This window comes from Patagioenas fasciata, chromosome 3 (genome assembly GCF_037038585.1).
Source record: "Patagioenas fasciata isolate bPatFas1 chromosome 3, bPatFas1.hap1, whole genome shotgun sequence".
NCBI lineage: Eukaryota > Metazoa > Chordata > Aves > Columbiformes > Columbidae > Patagioenas > Patagioenas fasciata.
Window position 1 is genome coordinate 75582016 of NC_092522.1, and position 15442 is coordinate 75597457.

At 36.7% G+C, this 15442-nt stretch overlaps 1 protein-coding gene across 4 annotated transcripts in view; it reads left to right on the forward strand.

Annotated features, from left to right (window-relative positions):
* The window catches only part of HS3ST5 (heparan sulfate-glucosamine 3-sulfotransferase 5), a 187528-nt gene that overhangs the window by 94492 nt on the left and 77594 nt on the right, over positions 1-15442 (forward strand). For all 4 annotated transcript variants that reach the window (XM_065834717.2, XM_071806618.1, XM_071806617.1 and 1 more), the window contains exon 2: positions 3383-3590. The gene's annotated coding sequence lies outside the window, so the exon portion shown is untranslated. The remainder of the gene's footprint in view (positions 1-3382; positions 3591-15442) is intronic.

The following is a 15442-nucleotide window of genomic DNA, read 5'->3' on the forward strand; positions in this document are numbered from 1 at the left end:
GTGCAGGTGACTTCTCTTGAATACTTTCTAATGAGAGACAATATCCTTTGCTTTTGATTCAATGAGCTTTTGAGATGCTTTTAAGTCATCAAGTGGCTGAGTAAGGGGTTTGCTCTCTTAATGGAGTAGAATACTACATCTACATCAATTGGTTACTCTCTTACTGTTTAGGCCTTCTGCTATGTCTCTACTAAGTAAATGGAGGAAAAGCAGGAGATGCATCGTAAGGGCATGTAGGAGTATGTGAGGATCACAGCTGGCTGGGTTACACTCAAACAACTGTGTAGGACAGGTGGTGTCAAGCCTGACAAGGTCTAATTCCTACTGCATATGGGGAGTGATGTCCATGTGAACTGTGGCCAGGGTGATGACCAGGACTTGTGGGGGAACCCACTGGTCCATTTCAAAAGGAAGCCTAGGAGCAAAGCAATATGAGGCAAGTGGGAACAGTCAGAGGACCAGGACCCAGCAGCAATTCATGGACCAAAACAGTAGCTAAGGCTTTGCATGCAGGAACTACTTGGATCCCTAAAAAGTTTAGTTCTTCTCTATTGATAAAGCCCCTGAATACATCTGAGTGTATTTAGCCTATAAAGCAAGCAGCTAGAAGGTTTTTTTGCAGAGCAACACAACTTACTGGTTAATAGTGTTGACACTAACATTAGCATCCCTACAAGAAAAACAATCACTCTGTCGAAAGGAATCCTACTTTTGGAAAGAACTAAAAGTGATCTGGTCTGCCAAGTCCTTTTGCCCACTTGTGGAGCATGGCGATCCCTATGGATCCTGGGCACGAAGTCTGAAAGGACACATTGACCAAAGAATCTAGACTTAGGTAGAGTGGGTAAAAGCACATAGAAAGTGGACAGTCACTAAACAAAACTATATATTGTTGTCATTAGTACAAAGGGTTAAATTAGAAATCAAATAAGAAAAAATAGTCACCTCACTTAATTGGATTTTTCACTTCATATGTATTCTTTTAAACTGTTTACAATAAATATATTGATGACATTTGTGATCATTAGGTATAATTACATATATTAATATTCGCATATATTCTTTTCTGAATTGTGGCTTTTATTGGTAGATCTGTCATTTCTGAAACATGCTGTTTATAATCAATATGAGATTTCATCAAATAGCAGAGGATAAATCCTATCTATTACTAAGTTTGAAAACAATCTATTCTTGGCAGAATATGTGTGTTCATTTAAACTGAACAGTATCAATTTTACAAATAAGTCTACATGCTGTCAACACATTATTGACTCACTTCCCTAAGCCTAATGGGAAACCAGTCCATTCTGCCATTACAGAATGCCTATAAAATGATAGGACTTTCAATAATGGTATTCTTAGGGAGCTTGAGTCCTGTCCTGGAAAATTTTAAGTTATTTAATTAATGTAATACAAGATAGGAAATGTATATATGCAGCTTTCCTCCAAAAATGTTTTCACTCTCCCTCCTTTTCTCTAAAACCTCAAAGGTAGTGAAAATTGTCAAAGTACAGCCCTTAGAATACATTTTATTTTCCTTGCAATCAACTTAGCTGAAAATCTTGTAACTCAGAGCATGACTTCTTTGTCATACATAAAGAGCCCTTGACAGCTCCCTCTTAAGGAGTTTATCACATTTGCTTCCCTCACTGTGTGTGTCGCACATAGGAGTGATGGCAAACACTGTTTGGATCTCTAGCTACAATCTCTAAGTATCACTGACATCAGAGGAATCTGACCCTTCTGACTTCCAAAGTCCCTTTCACACATCTGAGAGAGGAGTTCATCTGTCTTCATGCGACTGTTAATCTCATTTCTCAGAGCCTGTATACTTGCAGAGAAGTTTTGTAGGATTCATTTGTTTGTTTTCTGGATCCAGCTTGTTAGTTTTCAAAGATACTGTTCATGATACTGGCATGATTATACAGAGCAGTAGTTGAGATGCTTTATTAGTTATTTCAGGTGAACATTTACTCTGTGACACTGAGCTATCAAAAGGGCTTTTAGGATGCTATCAGTTTGGTCTAATGTATGAGCTCCAATTATTGTATCATTATAATATGCTGCTTGCTGTCTTTTGCCGTTGATTTGCCTACCTTTTCAAATTGCTCAATCAGAAGCCATTTATCTGATAAATTATTAACAAATAAATGTTTCTGATGGAAAAACAAATAATTCAGCATTATAAATCACGTATCATACAGGCAACAACAGTCAGAATTAAACTTCTCTTTAGCCAAGTAAGTAGTTTATGTAATGTAGATGGAAATTCTGTAGTGAAATAAACAGTTCATTGCAAAGAAAGGATGGCTGTTATTTTCCTAGACTTACACCAGATTCTGCAGTTTCTGCATTGTACATTTCTACATTCTTTAATTGATGCATCAAACATATAACAACAAAATTTAGTTTTAAGTTTGCAAAGGCATCTGCACTTGTTAGAGTCCACCTGTATTCTAAGGTGCTTAAACTGGTCATTCTTTGCAATATTTCTGTAGAAGCCTTTTTATTTAATTCTACTTCTCCACTCAGAAGTATTTTTTTCCTGCCTAGTGGAATAATTACAGAGTTAATGTCTTTTGGCAGGTTGCATTGGCATTGATGATTTTGAGGGCTTAACTGTATTTCAAATTACTTGAGGCTTGATTTACTTTGAGGGAAAGTAGATATGTTCATGCCTAAAGCTAGAAATTGCAGTACAAGATTTATAATTAAATACCATATTCACGTCTGTGTCTGTGTCCCATTTCTTCAGTATGGAGGTATAGATAGATTATTAAAAAAACAAACAAACAAACAAACAAACACACACACACACAAACCCACAAAAAAAAAAAAAAAAAAAGGAGAAAAGAGAAGAACAGTAAAAAAATTCTCACTAATTATTATTATCATTTTTTCTAGATGGATGTGGCATTGTTCTTAGTATAAAAGTAGTTTTTCCAGTGATTTCCAAATGATTTTAAAATACTTTTCTAGTCAATGTCGAGGGTAAAAGACATTAGAGCAGCAGCAACACATGCAATATATCACCTCTTGCCAGTAAAGATCTAAGATTCTTTTCCTGTAGCCCACTAAAAATATGTGTAATTAGCAATTTTATGTTATTAGAAATGTTTATTTTGTTTGGAGCTGTAATATTCCCTCCCCTTCCACTTCCTCCCTAACCTGTGCTTCAGATTCCAGTCTGAAAATGCTTACAAGATCCTGAAACAGTACTTCCAAAAACTTGAGCTGACAAGTACTACCTCTGAGGCCCTACTGTACAAAACTTCTCTTCAGTCTTACAGAGGGAAGCTGAGTGGTTTTTTTACTGGGGTTTTTTGGGCTTTTTTTTTTTTTTTTTTCAAATCTGATGCAAGTGTCTTTTCTTTTCGTACAGGCTCAGCGACTTGTGTACCATTTCAGCAGCCATGTCTCATCTTTCCATCTGCATATCTGGAGTTGGTTTATCCATTGGCTGGTCTTTTCAGTAACCACTAAAGTCTTCTTGAGACTGAACACTGGAAGAGATGACTTAAATTCTTTCTGAATGTTCTTCATCAAAAGTAGATGTGCTGGACTTTCTGGATGTGCATAAGGATAGAAAGGTTAGTGAATTCCTTAAAAGCCTGAAGTTTCAGGACTGTTTTATTTAACCATTTGTGGTGTAGACTATATTTCAATTTATTGCTTAAATGTAGCTACAGATGAATAAAATGGTGATTGACATCACATGCATAGTTGAGCTCATGCTTTCAAGTGCCACAGAATAAATGTACTTTAGTGAGCTTGTGCAACTTAAAGCCCTCTAAATGACTTGCTGGCCGACAAGAGCAATCTAGCCACACTCCGAGTTTGACTGCCATTAGCCATTTGGGTGACATTTCCTCTAAGCTTGAGTTTAGTGCATTGTAATCACACCCATCTGCTTTGTAACTGGTAAAAAGGGGACAATAAGAGTATTCTACTTACCTCTGTTCACAAGATGGTCCTTGTTTACAGTCAGTGGGGATGAAGGGGTAGATGTTTGTCCACCTGTGTGCTTAGTTGTTCTAGATGACATGTGGGATTCAGAGGAATGCCAAAGACATACAGAACGTGTTGGAAGAAAATATCTCTTCCTAATGGCAGCTATTCACTTCCTTGAAGCTGTGAGATTTAAAAAAAATGCTTTTTCCATCCCTTGATTTTGGTTAAAATATTATATAATCTATGGATATTAGTCTGTCACTACCACCTTAGGAAATCACCCTTGATCAGGACAACTGACTGACATCGTTCTTTTGTGGTACAATCAAAAATGTAGGAGAAACCATTCTGCAAACTGATACATGCTCAGAAAGGTGGTGGAATGTGTGTGGGCATATGTGCATATCAAGTCATATCTCAGACACATAACTGACAAGGAAAGTAGCAAGATCATAAAGATACATCAGCACAAATCATAACATTATAAAAAATATGTTCATAATTATATAGATAATGCAACATGCAGTAGAGAAGAAAAGTGAACAGTCATGTAACCTTGATTTTATTCTATGCCATCTGTTTTTCATCTTTTGCAGAATATTCTTCAGGATTATTGCTCTATTTGGGTTTCAGGTAGAAGGGGCAAAATTCTTTTCAGTTTTATTCTGTCAAACTTCTTTGATTTGGCCATTTAAAAAAAAATATTTACTTTTACGAACACTATTTTTTCTTATTAAATATCTCCTCCACAGCCTATTAAAATGGTTTCAGGAAACCTATTGGCTAAAACAGATGGAGCTCGAACTTGATGCAGTTAGAACTACATGAATTGAGTTCTGCTTTTCCATTTTTGTGGAGGGATTCAAGTGATATCATCTGAATAATAGCTTTCTAATCAATCTCTTTCTGTCTGTTATTCCAGCTAGCATTTCTGTTTGCATTTTAAATGCCTAGTCCCTGTATCAATTAAATAGAAGACAGAAACACCACCCCTCATCAAAAAGAATTGTTTCCCTGTTGGCACCAAATGTCTACTCCAGATAGGAGGACAAAAAGAAAAGAAGTAACAATACAGTCTTGTTTCATCCAATTTCTATTGAATTTACTTAGCGTTTTCATGATAGAGTTCAGTAGAAACAAGAACAAGGGTTTAAAAATACAGATTCAATTTAAAAGCAGAAGGTTAGATGAGTTGCAAGATTTTGCAAAGATTTCCATATGGAGGACAGCTATGTTAGTTCTGTGGGACACCCTCACTGTAATACTTGAATATTTTCCAAGGAAGTAAAATTAATATAGGCCATATATTGTAGGTTTAATGTGTAGACTGTTTGTTATAATATTACATCTTTTATACGTGTATATATATTAAGGGGTGAATTTCTTACACAGTTACAGAGCTCAAATGTCCAAAGTGTTGTGAACTCCACCTCTGTGCACTGCCTACATGTTTGTACTTCTTGCAGGCACTTGAGTAATGTGTATGTGTGTGCACTGTTAAATAATGTATAGAATTGTGGGTTCTGCAAACTCAGTACAATTTTTGGCAGAACCTCAATGTATTAAGACAGGTAATGCTGGAAGACCCTACATGTCTTTGGTTTTGCTTACAGTAATGCTACTGAAGCACATATTCATTAATACTTATATATAAAATTGAACAGAAAATTATGTCAAAAGGCCTTTATTCTTCAGTTTGTAGATTTAGTACTTTATGTTGTGACAAATGTTACAAACACTATTTGATAGATTGGAGAACGAACTTACTTTGATAGGTAATGGATATGTTCATTTAAACAGTGCAAATCAAAAAGAAATATCTGAATTATCTGACTGGCTGCAAATCCAGTGGAATTTCACCTGCCCAAATTTACCATGATGAATTTTGTTACTAGCTGACTTTTACCTTTTGCAAGAACACGAGTGCAGCTAGGTTATCCATGAGGCCTGCAGAAGCTCATGTAGTAAAAGTAAGAAATTACCCTGATGTAAATGGATGGTAGTACTAAAGTGAGTACCTACTTTATTAAGTCAAAAGAAATGTTGTGCATTTAATTATGAAACACACAAAAAAAGGTATGATGGCTTCTGAAGTGGGAATGTGTGGTGTAACCCCAGATTTAAAACATCCTGGAGATTTTCCCCTAAGACTATAGCATACAGACTAAGTCCTGGAGGTTACAACTTCCTCCTGGAGGTTGGGAGGAGAGTCCTCTGACATAGGGAAGACTGAATTCTGCCCTTCTGTACCTTGGGAGGTTGACTTAATGTGTGGAAAAGAGAGATGTCTTCTGTCAGATATATTTTGTGAGGAGGAAAAACAGAAGCGACCTATCCACCACTTCAGAAATAGGTCAGAGCTGTGAATTCTAATCCAAAGTAACACGACTGCAACTCAGCGTGAAGTCCCTTAAGTTCCAAAAAAACAGGTTGTGTTTAAGATATGTCTCTGCCCTTGTCATCACCTTTGCCTGACTTGTTGGCTCTCCTGAGAACCATCTTTCACACAAGAGTAACTGCATCTTTCTCTTAAAAATCATGCCTCATCAGCAAACCTAAAGCTACATACATCTGTGTATAGCAGCAAAACAGGGCTTGGGCACAAGTTTCATCTCTGTCTCCTATTCATCCATCCCCTCTGTTCACATGTTCCCTAGCATGATTTTGCCCCACAATCTCACACAACACAAGGGTAGAGTTCAGGGACCAGCATGGAAAAGAGAAAGTTTCCAGGAATCACTAAGAATACGGCCACTTCATTTTGGGGTGGAGAGACTGGGTGACACACACTCTGGAAACAAGAGTTAGCCCCAGTCAGTCTAACTTACAAACGTGCACGCAGCCGAGTGTTGCGAAGTTGAGGTGTCCTCTGACTCTATCTGTGGTGCACTGATGTCCATACAAGTTCTTCCATCATCTTACTTTAACCTTTTCACTGGTCACCACTTAAAGGACAGAGAATTGGAGCAGGGTAAGACGAGCCACCCTCTCTTCCATTTTAGAGTCTCAAACAGGATGGAGTACTTGTTGTTTTTACACAGGAGAACATGTTTATTCAAACAACTGCGGTCATCTCTAATACTTATCCCCAGTCTTTTTCTTTTTTTGGCATAATTTCTAGCTTTAATGAGATAAAGAATTTCCATGAATGAAGTTGTGCTTTCCATGGTGCTCTTGTGGGGCAAGTTTGTTCCCTGTGTCTGCTTGCTAGTTCATGGTCTTTTGCTCATGTTTGTATAGTCTTTTCTGGATACTTTACATATAAGTTCTAGCTTACTAGTATGTTAAGCATCACATCTATTAGCTGATTCTGATGAAATATCTGTATTAAAATTTTCTTTAGCACACAATAAGAAACTTGTAAACATGGATTATTTTCAATAATAAAATGATGAGGGAGTTAAGATTATAAACTCTATCAATCTAATAATTAAATAGTTACGGTAAAAGTATAAAACCATGAATTTTAGACATTTTGCCCTGATATAAAATATTTGAATAGCAAACAACTTTTACAAGTGGAAGTGAAGGATATATGACTTTCCCTTTCTCAATAATTTTACTCACATAAGATCTAAAAAAGTATTTGATTTTAAAAAGTGGGTATTTTTTCTCATTTTGAAAAAAAAAGACATTTTAAACAGCAGGATGTAATTTCAGACTATTTGCAGTCAAGAGGCCTCTGCTGAGCAAAATACTCATTCAATTCAGGAATGCAGATTATAATAATTTTCCTATCTGCCTCACAGCAGGATTTCTGCCATCGTTTTGCAAACTCACAGGTTTCAGTATTGAATGACTAGCTAACTTCAGTTCCAGGTAATACACGCTTCAAGCATATTCTCATTAGCTCAACTTAGTTATAATGCAAAGCTGCTTAGTTTCACCAAGTGAAATGGGATACACTTAAATTGCCTCATCTAATATAATACTCCTTCTTAATACATGCAAAGTGGTTTATGATGGCAAAGCTTGTAGAGCATGAAAATCGTCAGGGAAAGTAAGGTTTTCTGACTAAAGTTGTCAAAAATAAGTCCTATTTTATATCATTTCTTTTTAAAGAGGTTAAGAATGAGGAAGGAGAGATTGGAGTAAGAAATAATCAGTCTAGAAAAATGTAAACTTAGTGCATCAAATTTTTATTACATCAGCTCTACCAAACAAGAAAATCATCAAGTAAAGCTGTTCTGTCAGTAATGTCTTCTGCACCGTAAAATTAAATGTGGTCAAAATATATTGCAGTAAGAAACAATAGTCTTTATTCTCTGTGTTTTATCCAGAGAGTTTTATATTATACACCACATTTCCATTTGCTATCATTATTAATTCAGCTTCCTGTGGCTGTATTAATTAGCAAGGACTTTTTAATTTCAGATGTGGATAAGGAATTATTTCTCTCTCTTCTTCCTTTAAATGCTAAGTGAATATATCTCAATCTTGTATACCTTTCAGACACAAAACCTGGTTTCAGTAAGACTCCAAGACAACAAATTGTTTGTTTGGTTGGGTTTTGTTGTTTGTTTGTTTGATAGATTTTTTTTTTCTCCCCACTATCCTGCACCTGCATTCTGACCATAGGGCTATAAATCCTCTCCCTACAGCCCTTTCCATTACTTCCAGAAAACTGTTCAGAGAGGGGCTAAGCTGCTACAGGCTTTGCAGATGACACCCAAGTGTATATCTCATTTTCCACAGATGTAACCAGAGCCATCACAAAGATGTTGTACTGCCTAGAGGAAAGTGGCTCCTGGAGAAGAGCATCTGGCTGAGATTGAACTCGGGAGAGATCCAAACAATACTGGTTGGAAGACAGAAATGATTGAGATTGAGCAAGATTCCTAGATGCATGCCTTTGAGCATTTGTTTGCAATGAGGGTGTTCACGTCCTTGGAAAAAGGTGGGGATAAGCATGTTGCTCAGCTGTGGCCCCAGAGAATGAACCAAGAGCTCTTCCCACTCCAATTAAAAGCACCTGCCACACAGTTTTTATCAGTCTTTCTTAGCTATTCATTAGGCTTAGAAAATGAGGCAGCAAAAATACCAAAGTCTAGAAAACTCTTCCATTCTTCCTAGCTGCAGAGATCTCTGTATACTTTTTAAGGAGTTGATCTAGCTCATTGTATCCAGGGCTGTTTCACTCTTCACAATAAGAGAACATTACTTCTAAACTGCAGTATTTCTGAGGCTCCTATTTGCATTTGGATAGGAAGCATTAATCTTGTTCTCAAAGGTACAGTCGTTTTGGTTCTCTTGATATCCGTGATTACTTTTTCATTTTCCACAAATGGACAGCTTCTACAAGAAACCGTTAAAAACCTTCTGAACAAAGGGGTGTAATGAATCTCTTCTGATTATGCAGTGAGATTTTAGGATCTATACATACTGCAACAAAGAATTTTACTTTCAGAAGCTCTGTACATCCACTAAAATTAAGACTTCTGCTTTTGGCAGGAGAAAGGTGACAGACAGGTGATTTAAACTGTGGGAAATCATACAAACATCACTCATCTGTGAAGTGTCAGGGCACAACAGTATTAGCCTATATGAATGAACAGCTGGTGGACAGAGGTGAAAGCACATGAGAAAGCTGCAAGCAGTGCCCCATGAAAACACACAATTGGAGAAGCCACACACAATACTCCTGGGGAAGCTGGATGCCAATTTCTGGATGGAACAAGACTTCAATACTGGTCCCAAACATTAATGAAAAATTACAAGCATCTTTATTAAGGATAAATAGCTGTAAAACTGTTAGCATTCGCTGTCAAAATGTTGAGCCGTCTCCCTGACAGCATTATTTTTGCTTTGCTCAACAGGAAGCAGAAAAAAATTAGCCTGAGGTTTCAGTCATGAGGATTTCGTTGGTGTAAGCGGTCACCTACAGTTTATTCCCCTGGATTTTCTGAGGTCACAACATGACCCAAGCAAGACATACTCCTCTAAATATTTCTCTTGTGTTTCCTCCAGTTGACATTCAGGAGTAAGCAAGTGTAAAACAATAATACAGGTCTTCAGCTTTTTGCTTTTCTTACTGGTCGTTGCATGGTTTTGATTTTTGGTAGATACTTGTCAAAGAAATTTCTGTCTCAAAAGCAAAGGTATTTTCAGACAGTACTCAAATAATTTTCCATATATATTTTGCATATATGAACTGGACCACTAATGTCACAGGGAAAATACATTCCTAGAACATTTTCCTCCTGGTAATTCCTTCCTTGTAGTCTCTTCACTGGCTTACCAGCTGTGTTGTTTTTCACAGCTTCATTCACTTTATGAAAACTATTTAAAATGTTCTCCATTAAAAGCTGTGTAGAAAACTCAGTGCGTATTTGTAAGGCACTTGTAGGAACATGTAGTTATTGGGAGGAATAAAATAAAAAATGCAAAACTACTATTTCAATTGATATGTTTACAGCCATGCTGTACTTATTGCTATCATGAATAAAGCATTTGTTTTTCTAAATTGTGTGTATATTCCTAGAGGGGTACTTAAAAGACAGAGCTTGTTAGAGAAGACATGGAAACAATGCAACATTTCTCCCGTTTCAGTACTTGAATCGTAAGGTATAATCATAAATCCTGACTGAAGTCCGACCAGCTAAAATGGCACAGGGGATTCCTCCAGAAATCTGGGAATGTCTTTTCCTTGACCATTTGTGTAACTCAGCTCCTCTGAGGAAGTAATGGCCAACCGGTCCACTCCCAAAAACACCCTGTCACTGCGGGGAGTCACAGCGGAGCCAGGGACAGTGAACACCCCAACACATATTCCTGGTTGGCCTCTGCCCCTTGGAGTCTTTGTAGACCTGAAGCTGAGGTGTGAATGTTTTCCACTCAAGTAGAGTATAATGACAGGTGATGTGCTTTGATCTGCAAGGAAACTCACTGGAAATATGGCCTTAAAAATACTGTGTTCTTTGGTTAATTTATGCTTGTTGGTTTGGTTGGTGTTTTTTTCTAGATTTTTAACTCTTACTTTAAAGCCCAAATCCTCCTTCCTTCCCTAAAATAGAAGTCCAAACTCAGCTACCGGATCAGTTTATTAAAGGATGCCAAATGCTTTCTGTGTCCTTCCTCATAATTCTGATAGAGGGTGACATTTTCCCTCCTTTATTAATATCTTGACTGAGGTGAAGAAAGCTGCTGTCTTAACAGGCCTAACAGAGTGATCACTGCTTTAACAGCTACTGTATAGTGCTTCAAGTACCTTTTAATATTTCAAATATACCAAAATTATGTACACATTGTTTACAAAAAATTTAATCACAATTTTATTTTTAAATCAGTAATGCAAAACAAAAAAAAAAATTAAAATAGCTTTCTTTTCCTTATTGTTTTTGGTTGATTGTTCTAGCTGACTTTTATACTGTGTGGCACAAATACCATCTCTGAATTTTTTGTCCTTGAGGGTCAATGTGCATTGAAATGAGTTAGCAATATCATTTTCTTTGCATTAAGCACTTCCTTTTAGAGCTATATATATTGAGTGATTACATCACATGGTAATATACACATATTGCTATGTGAATATCTGTTGCAGCTTGTTTGAAAGTGTCAGCTGTGCCCTCATACAGTCATAAGGCTTATCATAAACAAACACTGGGTATTTGGGTTTTTTAACATCTTGTAATTATAGTGTTCTAAAACTATGCAAATGCATACAATGGATAGAACTTTCTGATGTAATTTTGCTGTCCAGTGTCATGTAACACTAGGTTATTTCTTAGTCATGTCCTTAACAACAAAAATCAATATCCTTATGTATTTCCAGAGGTAAATCAACACCAAGTCTGCTTCCCGACACCAAGCCAGCTGAGAGCATGAAGCCATAGGATAAGATATGGAAAGTGTACTCACTACATTACTTCACTGTTTCAATTTTTGATGACTTGTGCTCATGCATTTGTATTCTTGTGTTATCATGGATAGAAATAATGTTTGATGCTAAATGGAAGAAAAACATGGAAAATAACAGGGCCATGGACTTTATCCACCTCTACTTACTGTCCCATATCACAGATGATTATTTAACATTTCAGATGCCTGAACAGCTTGAAAATATGGATGTTTAAAAAAAAAAAAAAAAGTTTTTCTATTTTTGTCCTATTTTGCAAAATTCAAAACCTCACATGAAAATCACCCCATTTGTGGTTCAGATAAGAAGGTTCAGTTCTTTTCAATTTCATGTTGGAAATGGATATGAAGTTTATTTTCTTCATGTCATCTCTTAAAATTTCTGGTATATTTGATGAAAGAAATAGCTATCTAGATGGGGCACACTCATCTTTCCAGGTTTTGGGGTGGGTTTTTTTGCTTTTTTTTTTAAGTCATTTTCATATGATATTATAGCTTCATCCGATCCTCTTATCCACAGAAACTCTTGGAACCCGGCAGCTCAGTCAACTGTGAAAAATAATCTCATTTTTATAAGCACTCTAAATATGCTGAAATTTGTTTTTTCAGTAAATAGATGACACGAAATACTTTTTTTTTTTTTTTTATCAGTATTCATTCCCAGAGAGTTGCATTATTTGCCAATGACAGTGGACTAACATAAAGGAATGTAGCATTTCTCTGCTTATAGAATCTGTGGTGGAGACTTGAAGACATGCCTTTGGATTCTTTGTCCCTGTTTCTGAATACTCCTTTATTTAGAATATGACTATATCTCAAATATAAGCTAAAAATAAAATAAGAAAAAAATTCCCCCCCCTTTTTTTTAAACTTGACAAACTGCATAGATCTCACAGGCCCAAACTTGTACAATCTGTTCCTTGGCCTCATTGGAGGGACTGAGGAGTTTTCTTGCCTAGAAGCATAAGCACATAGCAGAAGTCTCTAAATTGAGAACTTGCTCATTTTAAGCTGATTTCACAATCAGCAGCCCAGATCTGAATCACATTCTGGAAAAGTTCATCTCTTGGCATTGATTATAGGGAGAGTTTAAGGTGACTTCAGCTCCAAGGTAGGCACTTAACTGAGAAGTTAATCACGAGGAAGGGTGAATCCAGACCCTAATGTTGCCACAATCCTAGTCAGGATTCTACACAAAATCCTGAAGTAGCTGAAGCTGATGGGAGTTTTGTCATTGACCCCAGGCAGCTGGAAATTCTCCTCAGACCTTGATTCAAAACTCACAAGAATGTTTAACCTTGGAAAATAAGAACATATGGAAATATTGAAACAGCTTTCAAAGCTGTAACTCAAATGTGTCTGCAGCAGAAATGCATCAAGCTTGTAGCTTTGACATGGGAATGGAATGATGCATAACTTAATGAATACAAGAAGTCTTTTCCTTTGAAACTCCAGACAGCAGTGCTCTCTCATCAAAGCTTAACAATATATAAATATCTCTTTGTCACTGTCATGAATGCTTGTTTACAAACCCCTCAAGCCCACAGAGTGCAAATAAAAATTGACAGGTAACAGTATAATTGAAGCTGCATGCATATATGCAGCAGTGGCTTTTATTTGTGCAATGTTGTGTTGGGCTGTGCCAAACACACTGAAGAAATGGGACTATTGCAACCATTTTAACAAGTTATTTGGCTGCATGTACGATGAGATTTACTTTTGGGTCTTGCGAATGCATTCAGCTTTATTTGTTAACCTAGCAGAACATTATTTATTAATGAGTTCTTCATGCTTTATTAAGCCTAATGTCAAAACACCTCTGTGGGACTCTAACCATGTTCTCTCTTTGTGCTGAAGCCTTCTAAAGAAAATGAAAAATTATGCAGCAAAGCTGCAGATAAAACCCAGTAGATATCAGTTCAATTACTCTTGATCCTGGCAGATGATGTTTCTGAATACTTGTGAAAGCACAGCATCTGATTGTGCGCTGGCTTAAATTAAAGCATTCTGCAATCTCAAATGTGTGTAATTAGGGTGCCTTAGAAACCTAACAAGGCTACTGTGGTCTCCAAAGCTGAGTGGAGCACTCAGATGGCAAAATCTGACAAGTTCACCATGGAAGTGGAATTCATGCTTTTTTCTATGAACTGATGTTTCATATCAGAGAGGGAGGCTTCTTCATGGGAACATAAAAGTGATTCAAAGTAGTAAGAGGGTGAATTATTTGTGATTTTCTGTAATTTGAGAGGACTATTATGGCTCAGGCAACTAATATTGGAGTTCAACAAACTTTTTCACCCTTGATCTGACTGAACACCTTGTTTTCTAGCACTGACATGAGATTTAAATCCAGTAGTTCTGAATATCTTAACCTGTAAGAATATCCTGGACATATTTCATGATTCTCCTACATACATTGATATTTAACATCAGTTAAGCAGCACCAGCTTTTACAGCGCAGAAACACAGACAAAATGGAAGAAACATGTGATTTTGTGTAGTTGAAAAAATGGTAATTCCCAGAAAGTCAACATGTACATCACTTTTTACATGAGATAGATATAAGCTTTACATGCGTAAGAAGCCTTCAGATAAAGTTTATAGTTTTCTACGATTTTGTTTAGCAGACTTAACAATGACCCATTACAATCACTTGAGTGATCATAATAAGCAGAAAAAATATTAAAAACTTAAACAATAAGCATGAAAAAATGTTAGAAGTCAGTTTCTCCTATGGAAGCACAAAAGAAGACATTTAACATCTGATGTGACAGTTTAGCTATAGAAATGTAAAAGTTTTGAACAGTTCAGATGACATCTTGTTTTTACTGAAGATGGAGTTTTATTGTAAGTTTTAGTGGAGAGTAGAAACAGAAATAATGCATAGAGCCTTACTTTTACTCATCATACGAGTCTATGTTTATATATTAGATATGGATAAATAAAGCAGCAAAATCTGACCAAAGATACAAGCCAAAAAGACTGGCTCACTTTCCAACTCCAGCAATAGAAATCTATGGAGAAAAATTCCTGGAGGGAGCTACAGACAGATGATTTGGACATGGCATAATTACTACGACTTTATCTCTTATTTTATGTTCGTAATTACTACCAGTTATTAATATTTGATGTAAGCTTGTTTTGAGCTTTTCCTTTTTCTTTCATCTTGCTACTTTCATCGTCTTTCACAACATCTGAGAGATCAATGTAGGGCAATGGGATGGTGGAGGAACGTACCATATCATTACAGTATCACAGCAAAAGTAAGTAATTCAGGGGACAGATTCTCAGCCAGAGCCTGTGAGTGGAGCTCCCCTGGTTTTGGTAGAAGCCAGCCACTTACAGGCTGTCACACTGAGACCTCTTGGCATAGAGATTTCAGTAACATAAACTGAAGGCTGCCAGGCCTTCCTGCTGGAGTGCTTTGCCCCAATTTCTGCCAAGTAGTCACTGGAACCTGGTTTGCCTCTTTCCAAGTGGGTGCCTAATCATCAGAGAAAGAGTCTTGCTTGTCTGATGCATGTTTTGTGCCTGGCAATAGCTATAAAGCTGCGAAATAAGCCAGGAATGGTAGAAGAGGGCTCTGCTCTTCCTCCTCTGGTTATCTTTTGTGATAAATAATTGATCTTGCTACAGA